Here is an 18,315-nt window from a genome sequence, read left to right as displayed (position 1 = left end):
TTCACCCAGGACTAGTGATATGGATCAGTGGAAAAAATTCTACAAGTCATCTAGGAAGAAAATGTGTCATTATGTATGTACTGCCTCTGCAGTAACCCTCTTCAATTAGACTAGTCTAAACTATTGCCTGAAACATAGCAACCCTTGAATCTCAGTAGATTGACACAACAAAAGTTGACTTCTTGCTCATTCTTATTTTCTAATTGACTTGGTTTAAAAGTTTCCCAAGCTTGGAATTGCAAGTATATCAGGATTAACTACTGTTTGTGCTATTAGATGTTATTAAGTGTTATTCATCTGCAAGGAGGAAGAAATACAGGGAGGTGGATCAGGAAGGGATACACAGGGGACCACAGGTGGATCTATACAGTGTAATTTCTCTTAGAAACTTTCAAAGTGAATAAGATTTGATTGGATAAACCCGGACAAAGTGTATGGGTGTTCAATGTATCACACTCTATTTTTGTTATTACATTTGAAATGTTCCCGGTGCATCTAACCAGACTCATCTCCTCCCATCGTCTTCCCATACTTTCCCCACCATATCCCCTGACACACACATCCTGCATATCCCTAATACCTCTACCTCCAGTCCTGACAAGGGGAGACATTTTCCCTTTTTGCACCTTAGGTGATGCATCTTGGGGGGGGGGTGTTGAAAGGCTGGAACGGAACAGAGAGGGGGGCAGAGCACAGGCATTAGGCTCCTGAGTGGGGAGGGAGTGGTAGGTAAGGGACAGGCTCAGGGCAGCTGACCTCACCCGTCTATGTCTGCGATGACGGCTACCAAGCAGGTCTTTGGTGCATTTTTCATCCAGAATCCAACTCCCAGGACTCTTCGATAGCTCTTCCAATGTGGAGGGACCCCATTCATTTTATCATTTTCAAGAGAGTTCAACACAGTCAAACTTTTGTGGCTTTAAGCATGGCGATGCATGTGCTAGGACTTCATAAAACCAGGCTATTCTCCTTGGAATATCTATCTTTTCATTGGGGAGATGCCAGAGAGACTCTCCGAGTCACCTTGAGCAAGCAAGCTAATTCTTGTATTAATAATAGCAAAGCATTTTTAACTGCACGGGTTTGGCTCCCTGATGTCTTTCATATAACCGTACTCATGCTAGAGCCAAACCTTCTCCTTGAGCTGAGGACAACACAAGCACAAGCCGGGTGACCTGGGGCAAATGTGTGGGCAAGCGTCAATGCACCAGCTCCAGCTCCAGGCATGTAGACTTGGACTAGCACAGGCCAAGGTGATGTTTGGTCCAAGGTCCTTGTCAGTAGCACAGCCTCATCATAGGTTATGTTCTCAGTTGTGCTTGGATGTTTTCCAGTTCATCATAAACCTCTTTATTTTTACTTGATCTCCTCATTTGATAAGAAACTTGGCTTTCTCTAAATCACTCTGTCCCAGTATCCTATCCCCTCCTGTTTTTCTATTCTCTTTCAAGAGAAGAAGTGTGTGTGTGTGCGCGTGCGTGTGTGTGCGCGTGCGTGTGTGTGTTAGGGCAGGCAGGAGGCTGATTCTGGCCTTCTTAGTGCCAGTTCCAGAACCAGCATGCACCCTCACCTGTTCTCACCACCTGCCTTCAACATGCTACTGCAATCATCTCCCACGCTCCCTGGGCCCACTTTCCCCTCCCTAAGATGCCTTTAACACTTGGCTCACGAGTTCTTTCTGCTTGAATTCTAGTAACTAGCTTGCATGGCAAGAGGATGCAAGACTGTGACCCTCCTAACCACTCATCCTCCTAGGGAATGTCCCTGAATTCCCTGGCTCCAGGATGGTCATCGCTGGGCTGACCTCCACTCGTTGTGAAGACTAGAGGCGGTGACCGTGCAATTTGTGGTAGGAACTGGCATGAGCAGGCCCTCCGCAGATAAGCCCGGGCTCCCTCTTCCGACTTACACTCGAGTCTGTACCCAAGCACCTGCCACTCCCCAGCCGCTCTGATTTCCAAGCCTTGGGGCACCCAGTGGACCCACCCACGTCCTTGTGGGCTCAAGTCCTGACCATCAGCCATCATCAGGATTCCCAGCAACCTGACTTCTGTCACTTTGCATGGACAATCTGTCCCCTTCTGGTATCACTGGGCTCCTTCCCCAACTAGGACTCCTTGATTAACCGCATTAACTCCGACCCTCCTCTGCCCCATTCTTCAAGCTCTGAATTTAGGCACAGCTGGAGAAATTCCAAGAAACATTTTTATATCAAATCCATGCTCAGCTCTTGACACTTGCTTTTATAACTTTCTGTATTTCTTTAATGAACTTTCTGGCTTGCTCACCACAGTGGCTTTTGCAGACCATCTCTGCTCTCTTTCAGCCTCCGTCCTTTCTTCCACCCACCCTCACCCCTACCTGAAGACCTCGCCATGGAAAGGCTGAAACTGGGCAAATTGCAGGCACCTGGCACAAATGCCCCCTTCTGCATCCCCTGTCACCTTTATCTATTTTTATTTCTACATCCGTTCTCTATGTCTTTGTCGTATTTTCAGAGGAAGAAATTTTCCTCTTCCTTATTGGAATTAATCCATCTATCTGTGCTTTAAATTACCTACATCTGTGCTAAGAGATCTTATTCCCACAGCCTGTCATTTTCAGTTAGCTGTTTGTGTTTTTCCTTCAAAAAAAAAAAATAACGTGTAAGTTCCTGCACTGCGCTAGGTACAGTGGATATAATGAAATATGGCCTCTGCCTGCAGTCTAGTAGGGGAAGACGGTAACATGCTATTTCCCTGACTTTATTATAAGTCAGCGTGCCAGAGTGACAAATAGCTCTGCAGGCATTTACAGGAAGGAGGAATTATTCTGATTGGGGGGATTTATTTGCTCTACTGCCTCAGAGCCAATTTTCCCATTCCAGAGGCAGAATAAATAGAAAAAGAGAAAATGCATGCAAACACATTCATGAATCCGTTCGCCCATGCAGAAATTATTTATTGGGTGCCTACTATGTGCTGGCACTGTGTGGGGCGCTGGAGGCACCCTCATGAACAAAAACACACGAGGTCCCTGCACTCATGGAGTTTATAGATAACTGAAGATGACAAGCTTTCATCACACAAGTAAGTGTCAGTCATGGTAAGTGCTAAAAGGGGGCAATGCTTTGTCATATGATGTAGAGCTGAGGTCCCCAACCCCCAGGGCCCGCACACCAGTACCAGACTGTGGCCTGATAGGAACTGGGCCGTACAGCAGAAGGTGAGCAGTGGGTGAGGGAAGCTTCATCTGTATTTACAGCCACTCCCCATCACTCGCATCACCGCCTGAGCTCCGCCTCTTGTCAGATCAGTGGAGGCATTAGATTCTCATAGGAGTGCAAACCCTACTGTAAACTACACATGTGAGGGATCTAGGTTGCAGCTCCTTATGAGAATCTAATGCCTGATGATCTGAGGTGGAGCTGAGGTGGGGAGCAGCTGCAAATGTAATAAATGTAATGAGCTTGACTCATCCCAAAACCATCCCTCCCCGACCCTCCACGCCCCATCCATGGAAAAATTGTCTTCCTTGAAACTGGTCCCTGGTACTAAAAAGGTTGGGGACCACTGATGTACAGGATGTGGCTGATCCCAGAAAGCAGAGAGGTCTTCCCAGGACCTGGGACAATGGAAACCGGAACTGAGGGATGAGTGCTGGTTACCAAGGTGAAGATGGGAAGGGACCAGTGTCCCCCAAGGGGACCAGATGGAGGGTCTCAGGGACCAGCTGAAGAAGCTGTGGGATTATTCTAAGCACCATGGAGCTGTTGAAGGTCTTTATGCAGAAGCAGGAGATATCAGATGTGCCAGTAGATGAGCCCCCCAGCTGCAGTGAAGAGCAGTGTAGAGGGGTTTTGGTCAACTCTGGGGAAATTCAAAGAGCACCGCACTTGGAATCTGCAGTCACAGGTTCCAACACCGAATCTTACGAGCCCAAAGATCTTGGACAAACTCCTTTTCTTCCTGAGGCTCTGTTTTCTTCTCAGGACACTGAGAGAGTTAGGAAAGAATACACATAACTAGCTCCCAGCCCATGGGAGGTCTTCAGCCCATTTGTTCAATTCCATATCTTTTTCATATTTTCTAAGCCTCTTGACCATCATTTTTCTGACAGGTGAGCATTTGGGTGTAGGCGTAGACTGTGAGGCCCACTGCATTTTTGTGGCTACTTCTTTTTCTGCTCAAAGAGGACATTCTGGAACATTTCCAAGGCTGGGGAACGCCAGAGTCACTTTAATTAGAACACTTTCCTTTTTCTAATTTTCAAATTGCAGTCCTCAAAGACTCACTTAGCAGAGCTGACATGGCCTCCTTGACCTACATTAAAAGTAATGAGCTCCTGATCCGAGATGTAATGCAGTCGCCATTGTGAGTTGATTGGCTTGTTTGAACAAAAGTGTTATGTTTTCAAAGTCCTGCCTTATTCAAGACTTTTCAGCTTTCTGTTAAGTACTGGCTGGAGGCAGGAATTTTAATTGCTTCATTCCTTCCCTTGTCATGATTGTTTTTACTAATGGGTTAGTCAATTAACAGATGACACTAATAAGTGGCAGGGACCAGATTCAGATCAGGGAATCTGGCTTCAGACTCTGGATTTTGAGATGCTGCTCTGCTTTCTCTCTCTGATCAATGCAGGATCAGGAGACCAAGGAGAGAAAAAAAAATCTAGGCTGTTGCCTTTTCGTTAGATGAGCAACTAAAGACAATTTCACCATCATCCTCCCTGATTGATCTTAGAGGCACATGGAGGTCTTAGAAGCAAAGGAAACTCATCCAAACATATGGTTTAGGTTTATGGGGTCCCTGACCTCCTGCTTGGAGTATACGATGACACTGATGGGAGATAGTCTCCTCTCTCCTCCTTCGGGAGAATATCACCTCTTTGGGGGCCTATTATAAGCCGAATTGTGTCCTCCCCAAAATTCATACACTGAAGTCCTAACCCCCAGTACCTCAGAACAGGACTATGTTTGGAGATAGGGCCTTTAAAGAGGTAATTAAGGTAAAATTAGGTCATTAGTGAGGGACCTAATCCAGTATGACTGGTGTCCTTATAAGGAGAAGAGGATACAGAAAACACACAGACGGAGCATGACCCCATGAGGTCACAGCCAAAAGGCAGCCACCTGCAGGCCAAGAAGAGAGGCTTAGGAAGAAACCAAACCTGCCCACATCTTGATCTTGGCCTTCCAGTCTCCAGAACTGTAAGAAAATAAATTTCTGTTGCTCAAGCCACGCGGTCTGCGGTATTTTGTTATGGCAGCCCTAGCAACTAATACAGACCCTACAGAGCTCCACCAAATCCATGTAAAATGAGAAGGCCCAATGACGTTCCCTTGCTTGCCTGCTCATAGAGAGTAAATCTGACTCTAACAGCGAGTTCTCTCTATTTTGGGAATGAGCCTGCTCATGGATCCAGAAGCAAACTGTAGCTCTTCATTTCTCAACTCACCATTCCACAGTTCTTATGTTTGTTAGCCACATTGACAAGTTGGGGTCTCCTTCTCCCTTTCTTCTCTCTCATTTCTCTTCCACAGATATACAAGCCAACACTTTGGCTGTTAAATTGCTTGGAGTTCATAAAGTATTAATTCAGCAGCTGAGCACCTTTCATTATTTTATCCATATATTTTTGCAAGTTAATGGTTTTGGTTTTTACTGTGCTCAAGGCTATAAACCATCTCTCCAGGAATCTGACTTTCAAAGGTTGGCTTTAAATGGGGAGACAAAGTACACTCTGCCCTCGTAAAAGGATTCCATAAAAACAACTCTAGCTGATCCTACCTCCCAGGTGATAGGTCTGCCGGGACTCTCTGGCCTATAGGAGAGGGTGGCTCCATTGCCCCGTCAGGCTCCCTGGCATTCAGGTTTATTTCAGCCCCAGAGGGAAGCCATGAAGCTTGGCCTCATCCTGGCTGTCGATTTTGGCAGAGGTTTCAGGACAATGAATTAGAAGCTGTCTGCCCTGGTTCTCTGAAATCTTTGGATGTGTACATACTGTTTGTTTCTAGGTTTGGCAGGCCAGGAATGCTGACGGGTCGGTCAGTGGGGCTGCTATGCAAGCAAGGATAGAAGGCGAACTTGCATGCCACTTCAGTTTTTAAAAAAAATATAAGCAGAAAACATTCAACGGCCAAATCTAGCTGTCCGTATGCATCACCTGACAGCAGAAGCGTCAGCCCAAGAAGTCCACCTGGCCACTGCCCCAGGGCAGTGTGAACTGCTAGCTGCTGCCTGGAGCATAGGCACCTGTGGCCCTTGCCCCAATGCTCTCTTTCTTAGGGAGGAGAGAGCTAGGTCTCTGCTTCGTGAATTCATATTGAAGGAGCAGGAAATTTCACCCCAAAATATGACTCCTTGGTATAAAGAGTATTTTGAATTAAAGGCCCTCAAGATCAACAGGCTTTGGAAGGGGCTTTCTCTCTATCTGCATAACCAGATGGACCCATCAAAAGAAAAATTGACTTCCCTTCCCCTCCCTTTTATACCAATATATTTCAGGAAAGGAGATCGAGGATGCAGCCAGATCTGCCCAAATCATTTTAAACATCATACCTGTCTCTCAGGTTAATTTAATTTGCAAAGAGAATTATTTACAAGTCAATCTGTTTCCCCCATGCATTCATCCTCCCTAGCAAACATTTATTGCCCCTAAACAGAGTTACCTATATTCCTCATCTCCTCCTCCCCTCTAAAGGGAGGGTATAAAAATTTCTGGACCCCATTGGGATATTGCATAATCACTCTGTGATTCTCCCAATGCACATGGTAAATACACCTCTTTCTCTTATTAATCTCCCTTAATTGTGAGTTGATCTTTCAGCAAACTTTTGGTAGAAAGAGAAAGTTTCCCGTGGCACCCAAAACATCATTCCCGTTGAGCACATCCCTACTGAATGCCCACCTTGCCCCAGGTGTGACAGAAGGTAGGGGATAACAGTGATGAATAGACAGATTTTACCCCTGCCCTTTGGGCTCAAACCCTATAGCTCCCTCTTCTCTATTCTTTCCTCCATCATTTGTCCCCTGCATATTCCTACCTCCCAGAAATTTGCATCCCAGAAAGAAGACTACAGGAAGAGAGTGATGCTTACCCCGGGGTATGAATCCCTAATAGTGGAATTTCATCATCTGACTAGGAGATACTTTATGGTGAATGAGCGTCTGATGGCCCCTTCAATGCAAGGATCCTGAATCCCTTGCTTGTGATAAAATCTGCGTAATGCTGTAACCTGGAGACCACCTGAGAGCCTCCCCCCAACACAGGGAACTTCAGAGTTAGAGAGAGACCTCCAGGCTTGCGAATGGGCAGTGCATTTTGTCATTAGCAAATCAGCAGCTGAGTGCCACTGCATTTCCCAGAGGCTCTTAAGTACCTTGTCTACTCAAGCACCTAGCTTAGTTCCAGCTTCCTGCAAAGAGATTTATGTCCCCACGAATAGAGGAATAAGAGGCCTGCTGGCAGCGAGCCCCAGAGAGGCAGTGGGGTTTGCAGAGGATACATTGCCAAATGTAATTGCTGGCAGCTGTTGGTCCCAGAGCTGCCAGCCCTAAGTTTTAACCCCTAACTCACCAGGTATTATACAGACCACTCTTGATCTTGAGAACTTTGTCACCATCACTACCCAATTTAATGCCTTTTCTTCTATTGCAGGACCAACCAACCATTTCACTTGTCAAGACTTGCATGATAGTAAGCTTCAGTATTAAATACTGTTTAACAATGTTGACAGCATTTCTTTGAAACTTCTCTTGTCAGCTTTAACAAAACCTCATCAGATCTTACTGAAAGGATTAGCATCTGGTGCTTTATTTGGTAATCCCACATTGCGTCGAACTTAGAAGGCAAAAGAGTTTGAGCTTGCCTTAGAAATTCAAGGCAAGGTTGTACGTGTGCATTTCAAAAGGCAGAAAGAAACAATAAGGCGTACGGTGCCAAGACTGTGCAAGGAGTAGGTATGGCCCTTTGTTGAGCCAGAGCTCAGCCAGACACATGGTGCTAGGAACTTATTTGTTGAATGAATAGCCCAAGAAAGGAAATTGGTCAATGCTGAATGATGAATAAGTCAAGAGTATAAGATCTAGTTACTTCATCCTTGTTCTGTACAAAATTCTATTGTTTCCTGTTGGCTAATCCCTGCAAGAGTTTGCTTACCCAAACTAAGCTTGAAATTAATTTCAACTGTCCTTGGTAACCAGCTATTAGGGACAGAGGATAAGGGTTGATGGTTATGCCCAGAATGACAATTTAAAGGAAATTATTTGAGAGTCCAGTAATGATTAGATTAATATAAGCCCTGAATTCAACTGTGAATACAAACACCTGCTTGACAGATTATTGCGAGGATTAAATGAGATAATGTGCATAAAACATCTAGTGTCGTACTAGCACCTAGGAGGTGCCCAGCAAATATTAACAGCCTCCTCTCCACCCTCCCAACACTAGCTGATTTTTGGCCAAATCAAATTCTTTCACTTCCTTCCATTTCTAGGATTTCCTTCTCCTTTTAATGGGGAAGAAGTTACTGAAGTAAGGGATTATTACTTTTTTTTCATTCTATAAAGAGACCTCATCTTTGCCAGGGCAAAGAGTTTCCTAATCACTTGGGTGAACTTCTGTAGAATCAGTCCTAGAAACCTGCTACTGAGAACTGCTGTTTTCAAGAGCTCTGTGCCATTGCTTAGAAATGCTTATTGTTTGTCCAGGAAAGAGGCTTGGCTGTGTTTATTCAAGGGAGGTTGGCTAGTGTCAGTCTCAGCTCTTAACATTTCTGATAAATTCAAAATAAGAGGTATATTAGAGGAATAAGCAGGTCCTTTGGTCAACTTTTCTTATTATACTATGAATCTCTTGGTTTCATAGCATCTTTGCCTTAAAATTTTCCCCTTATTGCCTATAAAAAATAAAGCCTAAACTCCTTACAATGGCATTCAAGGCTTTTCCCAATTCAGACCTTATTTGTCTTAAAAGTCTCATCTCTTTCTCTCCCTAGAACATACCTAAGTCTTCACCCTTTTCGATATAACTTTCCCCATTTCTCCACTAAACTCCTATTCCTCCTTGAAGAATCTCTTCTGTAAATCTTCATGGTACCACAGAGCAAGGGTCCATTGGTGTTTTCATAGTTCTTTCAATCTCACAGTACTTTTTATAATTTTTAAAAATTTTTTTATTTTTATGTTTTTGTCCATATGAGACTGCAAACTCCTGGAGACCAAGAACCTGGGCGTTGAAGGTCTTGCTGACCAGATTAAGGACTATGGAATGAGTTGATAAAGAACATCAAATAGTGAAAAAGAACAGGAGATGATTTACGTTCATTTAGTATCTGCTACATGTTTAGGTATTGTATTAGATGTTCTCTAGGATATAATTGACATAATCTTATTTAATCTATTCAACAACCGTGTGGGGGTTAACACATTTACAGATTAGCAAATGGGCTTAAGGATAGAGTGACTTGTTTGGGCTAATTAAAGAAGAGCTCGGATTTGATTCCTATCCGATACCCTACAAGCTCAGGCTTTCGCCCTACACCAGGCTGGCTCAGGAAAGGGAAAAGATATAATCAAAGATACGGGCTGGCATTCGTAATCAGTATGGATCTGAGAGGGGAGGAAAAGCAGCTAGGAGACTGGGACATTAATGTAATTGTGAGGTTAGGAGGGTCTGAATAATAGTAATAAATAGAAAATAATCAGCAAAAGTGATAGATATTTATAAGGTGGAGGCAAATGGAAAGGCCATGCAAATGCAAAGCCGATTCTTGGAGATCATCAATGTAGGTAACACAGCATCATGCTTGCTTCTGACTGTGCTTGCACCAGAGTCAGGTGGGTGCTCTGCGTCTTGTGCAGTAGGGGCAGGGCACAGTCCTGAGGCCAGACCCCCAGAGGCAGCTGCTCTGGGCCCTACTGGCTGGGATTATTGCCCAGGAAACAAAAAGACTCAGATCCTGCAGAGAAGTCATAATGCATTAATGCTTGCCTTAGTCTGTTTTGTGCTGCTATAACAAATGACCACGGCCTGGGTAATTTACAATAAAGAGAGATGTATTGGCTTATAGTTCTGGAGGCTGGGAAGTCCAAGATCAAGGTGTGCTGAGGATCTTCTTGCTGCATCATCCCATGGAGAAAGGTGAAAGGGTGAGAGAGGGAGTCTACTTCTGCAAGCTCTTTTATTAAGGCATTAAACCCACCCACAAATGTGGAGCCCTCATGGCTTAATCACCTCTTAAAAGCCCCATCTCCCAGTACCATTACATTGGCAATTAAATTTCAGCCTGAGTTTTGCAGGGATAAACATTCAAACCATAGCAAGGCCTATTTGAGACTTGATACAATATGTAGTTATGGTATATCCCCACCCCATCCCCCACCACCCACCAACTATGAACCTAAAGGTGACCTGCAAAAATAATAGGTTAGATCCCAACCTGTTGGTTTCTTTCCCAGCCTGAATTCATCAAGTCTACAGGGGATATCGGCAGCTGCACAGAAAGTGCAGCACTTTGGCCCCACAAAAACACTAAGAGATGAGAAGCTTGTTTGTGAGCTCTGTTTGGCTGAATATCACAGTATATGGAAAGGTCTCTGACCCTGAAGTTCCACTAAAACTATTTCAAAATCTGTTTATATAGCTTGATTCCATGCATACAAATTTTTACCATAGCCATTTGGCCAAATATGCTATTTGCCAGTCTATAATTTCTGGCAAAATATATGGTCTGATGCTGAATATAGAATTGTCTCCTAGTTAATATGCTTCAAGTTGTGGGGCTCCACATGAATTCTACTCTTTTCTGTTCTGCTTGTTTTTTATAGACTTCTTGTTTCTATAAGGTCAAAGTAATTCATAGATAAGAACCATATTATTGGGGAGAAGAGGTAGATCAAAGGAAGAATCATTTCTTTTTGCCAGCACTTCCATCCTTACGTATTGGCCAACTCTATTATTGGCCAACTCACTGATGTAATATTCCTCTTTTTTGATCTTATCAAAATGAAAGTTGTATTTAACTGGAGATAAGAGCAATTAATCTTCTCTTGTAAAATTGTGCTTTCTTTTTAGGAAGTATTTTTTTTTTTTTAGGTACTTAATTCAATTAAAACAAAGAGAATTGAACTTTTGGCAGCAAACTCAAGCATTATGAATGAAATTAAAATGCCCAAGTCTGTGTTCAAGAGCGTGGTGTAGATTTATGATACTCCTCTAAGCTTTTCATGAATTCAGTTATTTTGAGTTTCGGTGACCTATGAAAAAAGCACTTTTGTGATGTGGTTTTTGTTTATATTCTAGACTTTTTTTTTTTTTTAAAGAAAACTGCAGAAATTTCACTGGTGTCCAGACATGGTCAACTTTATGAAAAAACCTACTTTGCTGGCGCAGAATTTAAGGTTTTTGATATTTCAGTCACTGATGTTCTGCTGTTACATATGATTTTCTTCACTTTACGTATAATGGACTTAGATTTATCCTACCTGGCACTTGGGTTTTAAATGTGCGCCTGGGTTTGCTTGGAGAACACGTTGGGGACTTATCCTCATATGGAAGCCATCACCCCACATTTCACCGAGGTTAGGAAAGAGAAATAATTTTGCAGGAGGTAATTCTAGAGGTTGGATCACCTGTGAAATCACTTTGGAATTTGATATCCTCAAAAAAATGGAGCCTTCAGGAACAAAATATATGTGCAATGTGGGAATCTGAATTTCTTCCTTCTCTTTTATTATGTAATGTTTTTAAAAACCACATGTTCGCTCAGCTGTTTCTCATCAGTTTTGTTTTGTTCCCATATAAACACATCCACATAAAAATAAAACAATTCTAATAAAGAGAAATTCTTTTCTCCCTTAAAGTTTCTTTGGTGATGGAATTCGCATGAAGCTCTGAATTATGGAAATGTACAAGTTAAAGAATCCAAAACAGAATTTAGAACAAAATGCAGTTCTGATTGTTTCTTTTGTCTTGTCTCTCTTTTTCAAATATGTTCCTTCATTCTTTTAATCCTCTATAAAACCACATAGGAAAAGCACAATTTTGAAATAATATTAGCAATCAAGGTTTTTGGTTTCTTTTTAACAAGGATAAATGACGCATTAGAGAACTTTTGCTGACAATATCAAAGCAGAGAGGGATACTGTTTGTTCAGAACGTGTTGGGACATGGCCCTACTCTTGTCTCATCTATTACTGCCTTGGCATAGTCCAACATGTTGACTATAAATCCAAAGCTATACTGACTGTATACTGTAGCTTTTAGCTGCCTTTGTGTGTGACCCAAGTGTTTTCAAGAGGTAGAGCATTTCCAGCAGTTACAGTTTCACAAAGTGATGTAGCACATTAGAAAATATTTTATCGTACCTTTTGCACTGAATTTCATCTAAGTAAACCATACTTAGACTTCTACAGACCTTTAGAGCTTTGTGGTTTTCAGATACATTCTCTCATTTAATCTTCACAAATGTGATCCCCTTTAACCATGAGTCTAAGGGTCAAGGAATTCTGATTCCACGTGGACAACTAAAATGAATGTCATGCAATGAGGCACCTTCCCTATGGCAGCACACTCTACCACATTAGGATCATATGAACTGTTATAGGTAGGATAATTAGCAAGACCAACTCAAATTAGCTTTGTCCTTTTCTGAATTAATGTCTTTCCAATTTTGCTTCTGGCTTAAGGGAGGTAGTAGACCTTATAAAAGTAGGTAAGGCAGGTTCTACATAAAATGGTATCAAGTCTCAGAATGTCTTGAATCTCCCAGTAAGAGACCTTAGATACCATGTGGTCTGAGCACAACTCACAGACAACATCCCTGATTTTCCCCCCTTTTCTAGAATACCTCCAATAACAAGGGATATCTCACCTTATTCGGTAAGCTTATCGCTGGCATTGATGCTATTCTGGTCCAAGCCACTGTGATTTCTCACCTGGCTGATTGCAGTAGATTCTGAATCTTAACAGGTCTTCCTGCTGTCACTCTTGTCCTGCCCCAATACCCATGATCTATTCTCCACACAGCAGCAAGCAATCTGTTAAAAATGTAATCAGGCCTAGTTATTCTCAGGTTTGAAGTCCTCCGAGGTATTCCCACCACACTTAAAAGCTAACTCCAAATGCCTTACCACGGCCTCTAAGGCCCAGTGTGACCTGTCTCCTTCTTAAGTACTCAGCACTAACCACACAGGTCTTCCACTGTCCTTCCAGTGCACAGAGCTTGTTCTCATTTCATGGCCTTTGCATTCTGTTCCCACTGCCCGAAAAGCTTTTCCATTCATCTTTGGGCGGCATATTCCCTCATTCATTCAGGCCAGCGCTCAGACATCATCTTCTCAGACCACCCTAACTAAGATAGAGTCCTCCCACTGAGTCACCCACAAACCCTTGAACTGACTTACTTTTCATCACAGCTCTCATTGTTCCCTGATATGATATAACATATTTATTTGTGCAGATGTCTATTGTCAGTCCCCTGTCACTAGACAGTAAGTCCCATGTTGTAGGGACTTTGTCTTTTCCATGCTCCGCTGTTTCTCAGTGTTGCCATATAGAAGGTAGTCTATAGATATATTTCGATTGAAGGAATAAGTGAATTGTTAGAAAAATTTCCTTTCCAATTCGAAACTCAGTTTATGTGGTATGAAAGATGACACTGAGATTCCATCCCTCAGTAATTGAAAGAATGATGGAATGATGGAAAGAATGAAAGAATGATGGGACAGACATCAGGAGTCATAGGACCAAAGTGTTGGCAGCCATGTAATATCATCCATTCCACTCCCTTACTCTAGAGAGAGGGTTGGATGAGGACCTAATGATTATATGGCCACTACATCAGGGGCTGGAATCTATGTCTCCTGATTTCTCTGGCTTGTGTTCCTTCCATGACATCACACCACCTCCTTACAAGTCAGGAGGAGGAGATGAGGCCGGGATACAGATAAAATGGTAAAGGGAAGATGATATATTCAACTTTGGACATGCTGAGTTTGAGGTGTCACTGGAACATTCAGATTCAGATATCATGTGCTGTTAGATGTATTAATAAAAAAATGCTCATGTAACCTACATAAAAACAGCTGCTTACCAGGAAGATGCAGCTCCATGACAAGTCCCCAGCCTTCCCCTCCAAATAGATTGCTCCAAGTCTGTCCTAGGTTGAAATTTAGGAGCTGTCACTGCTCCTTTTCCACCTGCCACCTGCCATGACCTCTCAAGTCTCCAGGGAGATCTTGCAGCTGAACTGACAACGTGCAATTTAGAAGTGGAAAAACCCATCAGAGATTTTCTAATCCAGATGCTGGCATTCTAACAGACAAGATACTTTACGGATGAGGAAACACCAAGTGCAGAACAGACAGTTGAACTCAGAGTGTGTGACTACTAAAGAAAGGACTCTTACGGTCCTTACCAGTGTGTCCATTCCCAGGTTATGTATTTGTGGTTTAAAAGGATCTTTCAATCCTTTAAGCCTACAGAATGATTGAAAGTACCAATTTCAAGGGCTGTGACAGATCAGTGGTAGAACTTTCTGGGCTGGAGAATCTGACCTGAGACAGAAAGGTCTGGCTTGTGAGATAGCAGGTGCCACTAAATGGGACACTGTTCAAATACAGCCTATATGAAACTGCCTGCTGGAGATGCTGTCTGGGGAATTCAGGTGACAGTGGGCCAGAAGGCCTTTCGGATGCCTTCCAACCCTGCATGAGCATTAGGGGCAGTTGTGGGAGGTTAATGAGATTTGGGGGAGATCTAAGGCTCCCCACAAGCAACGCTTTGTTCCATTTCTGGAAATAGTTCCTGGTGGAACTATTCCTCCAGTTCTGCACACCTGGAAAACTCCAAATCCTTCTTTCAGCGTTAAGAAACAAAGGCTCAGCAGTGGTGTTATTATAGAACATCGCAAGGACCATCAGAAGATACTCTTCTTTTTAATTGTGAAACTTTGATTATTACCATATTCGTTAATTTTCCCTTCTGCCTGAGTGTATAGTGTTGGTTAAGATTTAGCCAAAGGAAACATAAAAAATTAGATAATTTGTTTAAATAAAAGGTATAAAGGTTTTGAAAAATCCTCTTCCTAATTCAAAGATGAGATTAGTACTATTGCTGGAAAATGAATTGGTCTATTCTGGCCATAAACACTTTACCATTTATGACAATAACTCTAGCATTAATACTAAACACTGTGCATCTATTAATAGCAGTTTTCATCTTCATAGTGCTTTACCAACAACTAATTAATTAAAAAAAACTTATTTTAATTCGTTGCCATGGTAGTCAACAGATACTCAGAAATGCTTGCATCCATCAAATTTGTTCTTAGCTCCTGAAACATAATTCAGTTTGGGCCATAAATCATTATTATGTAGTGTTATAATGTGTTTAGAATGATAATTACTTTGTTAATAATGAAAAGATTTGCAAGTATACATAGACACATGTGATATCAAATATTTATAATGAAAATTTTTATGTTTGTTACCCATGAAAGATTTTTCTTTACTGAATCTGACAGCCAAAAATGAAAATCTCATCTGTCATTATTGCTCTGGTTATATCTTCTCTATCGTGTTTGCTTCTGTGCACCGAGAAGAAGGTCTTCAGAACGAAAGAGGCCTCAAAAAATTTTGCCACTGAATTAACAGAGGGATCTATTAATGTTTAGCCAGTGAGGAGAGGAGTCTTAGGGACAGCACAGGGAGATGATGCAGTTGCTATTTTCAAATGTCTGGGGGGGGGGGCCGTTGGAGTGGAAGAGAGGTGGGAATTACGGTGTGTACTCTGGAGTCCAGACCAAGGGTAAATATGAGGAAGCTACAGGGAGGCCAGTGTGATTTAGTGTGATGCGAAGGTATAAACCTTCAGAGTCAATGCTAGAATAGTTGTTACAGCGGATGCTCTGGAGTCAAAAAGACTGGGCCTAAATCCACACTCTGTCCCTTCCTTCTGTAAGTCTGGCTACCTAACTGTTCTAAGCTACAAGCCTGCTGCATGGAGTTGTGTGGGAACTGCAAAAATAACACACCCAGCAAAGCACTGAGGTCTACACTTAGTACCTAGTAAGCAATACAGGAGTGTTAGCTCTTTATTAAGGTAGCATTTGTCCTTAAAAAAAAAAAAATTGTTTAAAATGGAATGGCTGCTTTGGAAGGCAATGACTCACTTCTCTGGCACCGGAAGTAATGAAGCAGAAACTGCATGGCCACCTGTTAAAAATATTATATAAGGGCTTCCTGCTTTGAGGGTGAGGTTGAAACAGATGATTTCCAGGTCCACATGATTCCATGAATGTTGCAGGGGGAAGGGAGAAGTGCTTCTATTTAAATCCTTCAACATTTTCTCCACTGGATTCTTGCTCTAATGTGAGACCGGGGGGACATAGGTTGTAGCACAGTATTATTGGTTAAATGATATATGGAGAAAATTTTCTCTTTTAGACTTTTGCCCTGAACAAGCCTTAACTCTGGGGAAAATATCCATTAATATTGACTACTTAGTCTCTGCCAGGGTTTCCTCTAAGACCCCTCAGATCTTTTTCAAATGGAGATTTTTTTTTTTTTCCAACTAGCTTTCCTAAGTTTGTGGCTTATTGTGTTCTAAACTGACAAATTATTTCCCTTCATATCCAGAATGTTCTCTGTTTATAGTCACGTTTCCCTAGATATTTATTTATCTTTACCTTGTCATTTAACTGTTCTATCAGTGAGTAGGCAATGAACCGATCTAGGTTTTAAACAACATGGCATCATTTTTCTCCTTGTATTTATTGTTCTCTAACACTGTATGAGGATCAGCTTCTGCCCAGCCACTGGACATTAGCACAGAAACTGCTGAAATCCATAGTTACAGGCTTGTCTGGAGGACTGTGGGGTCAGGTCCATCCCAACCACTTATGAGCTGTCTGCTCCTAGGAGTGCTGCTCTCACTGTGATAATTGGCTAAGAATAGCAGGGAATCAACGATGACTTAATGCCTTTTGCAACAATCTGAATGGAACTGGAGACCATTATCCTAAGTGAAGTATCTAAAGAATGGAAAAACAAACACCACATATACTCACTATTAAATTGGTACTAACTGATGAGAGCACATATACATAGCGGGAAGTAAATCTCAATGGAAATCAATCAGGGGGAAGGGGGAGGAAGGGATGGGCGAAAATGTACCTAACGGGTACAATGAACACTATCTGGGTGACCGGCACACTTATAACCCTGACTCGAGCATTACAAAAGCAATCCTTGTAACCAAAAAAATTTGTACCCCCATAATACTTTGAAATAAGGAAAAAGAATATCAGGGAACCCACTGAAAACCTTGAAGCAAAGCCAAGAGGGAGCTAAGGGAAAAGAAAATGAGAAAATGAGTACTAGGCAAAGGTAAGAGGGTTGGGTATAAATAGCAGGAGGGGAGAAAGAAAACATTTAGAAAAAGAAGAACTTAGAGAAGGAAAGAAGAGGGGCTTAAATGGTCCTGATTTTTAGCCTTTAAGCATTACATCTACGTAGTTCTCTCAAATGCAAGAGAAACACTGTTGTTTGTTTGTTTTGAGACAGGTCTCATTCTGTCACCAGAGCTAGAGGGCAGTGATGTCATCACAGCTCACTGCAACCTCAAATTCCCAGGCTCAAATGATCCTCCAGCCTCAGCCTCCAGAGTAGCTGGGACTACAGGCGTGTGCCACCATACCTGGCTAATTTTTCTATTTTTTGTAGAGATGAGGTCTCGCTCTTCCTCAAGCTGGTCTCGAACTTCTAGCCCCAAGCAATCCTTCCGCCTCGGCCTCCCAAAGTGCTAGGATTATAGGCATGAGCCACCATGCCCAGCCTGGGAAACACTATTCTTTGGAGAGAAGAAAAATTCAGCTTTGAAAAATAAAAAGATAGTAAAAGAGAAAAGAAAAAGGATCCATTTACAGATAGCAGACTAATACAATAATATATCATGACCAAATTGGGTTTATCTCAGAATCAATTCTAGAATCAATCATTTACTAGAAGCCCTATAACAGTGTAGGCAGAATAAACTAGTATGTCCGGTATGGGCACTTTCCACAGTAAACCATAAACTGTGAAAAAAAATGAAAGGAGAAAACAATCTCATATCAAAAAATACGTCGATTATGTATCTTTTTCTATCTATGAAATAAGTTTTTAAAATCACAAAATGTCTTTTTTTGCAAACAAAATGGATTTCAAGATAGGTCTCTGGTTTGTTTTTAATTGGTGATATTTACATGGCATTTTGACCAAATGACAAATTTTAGAACATTAAACTAGCCCTCTTTCTACATGTTACAGTTAATGTTATTGTTAAGTTCTTTAA

The sequence above is a fragment of the Propithecus coquereli genome, unplaced genomic scaffold (assembly GCF_000956105.1).
Source record: "Propithecus coquereli isolate 6110/MARCELLA unplaced genomic scaffold, Pcoq_1.0 Scaffold79, whole genome shotgun sequence".
NCBI classification, from domain to species: Eukaryota; Metazoa; Chordata; class Mammalia; order Primates; family Indriidae; genus Propithecus; species Propithecus coquereli.
Note: the sequence above shows the minus strand (reverse complement) of the source record.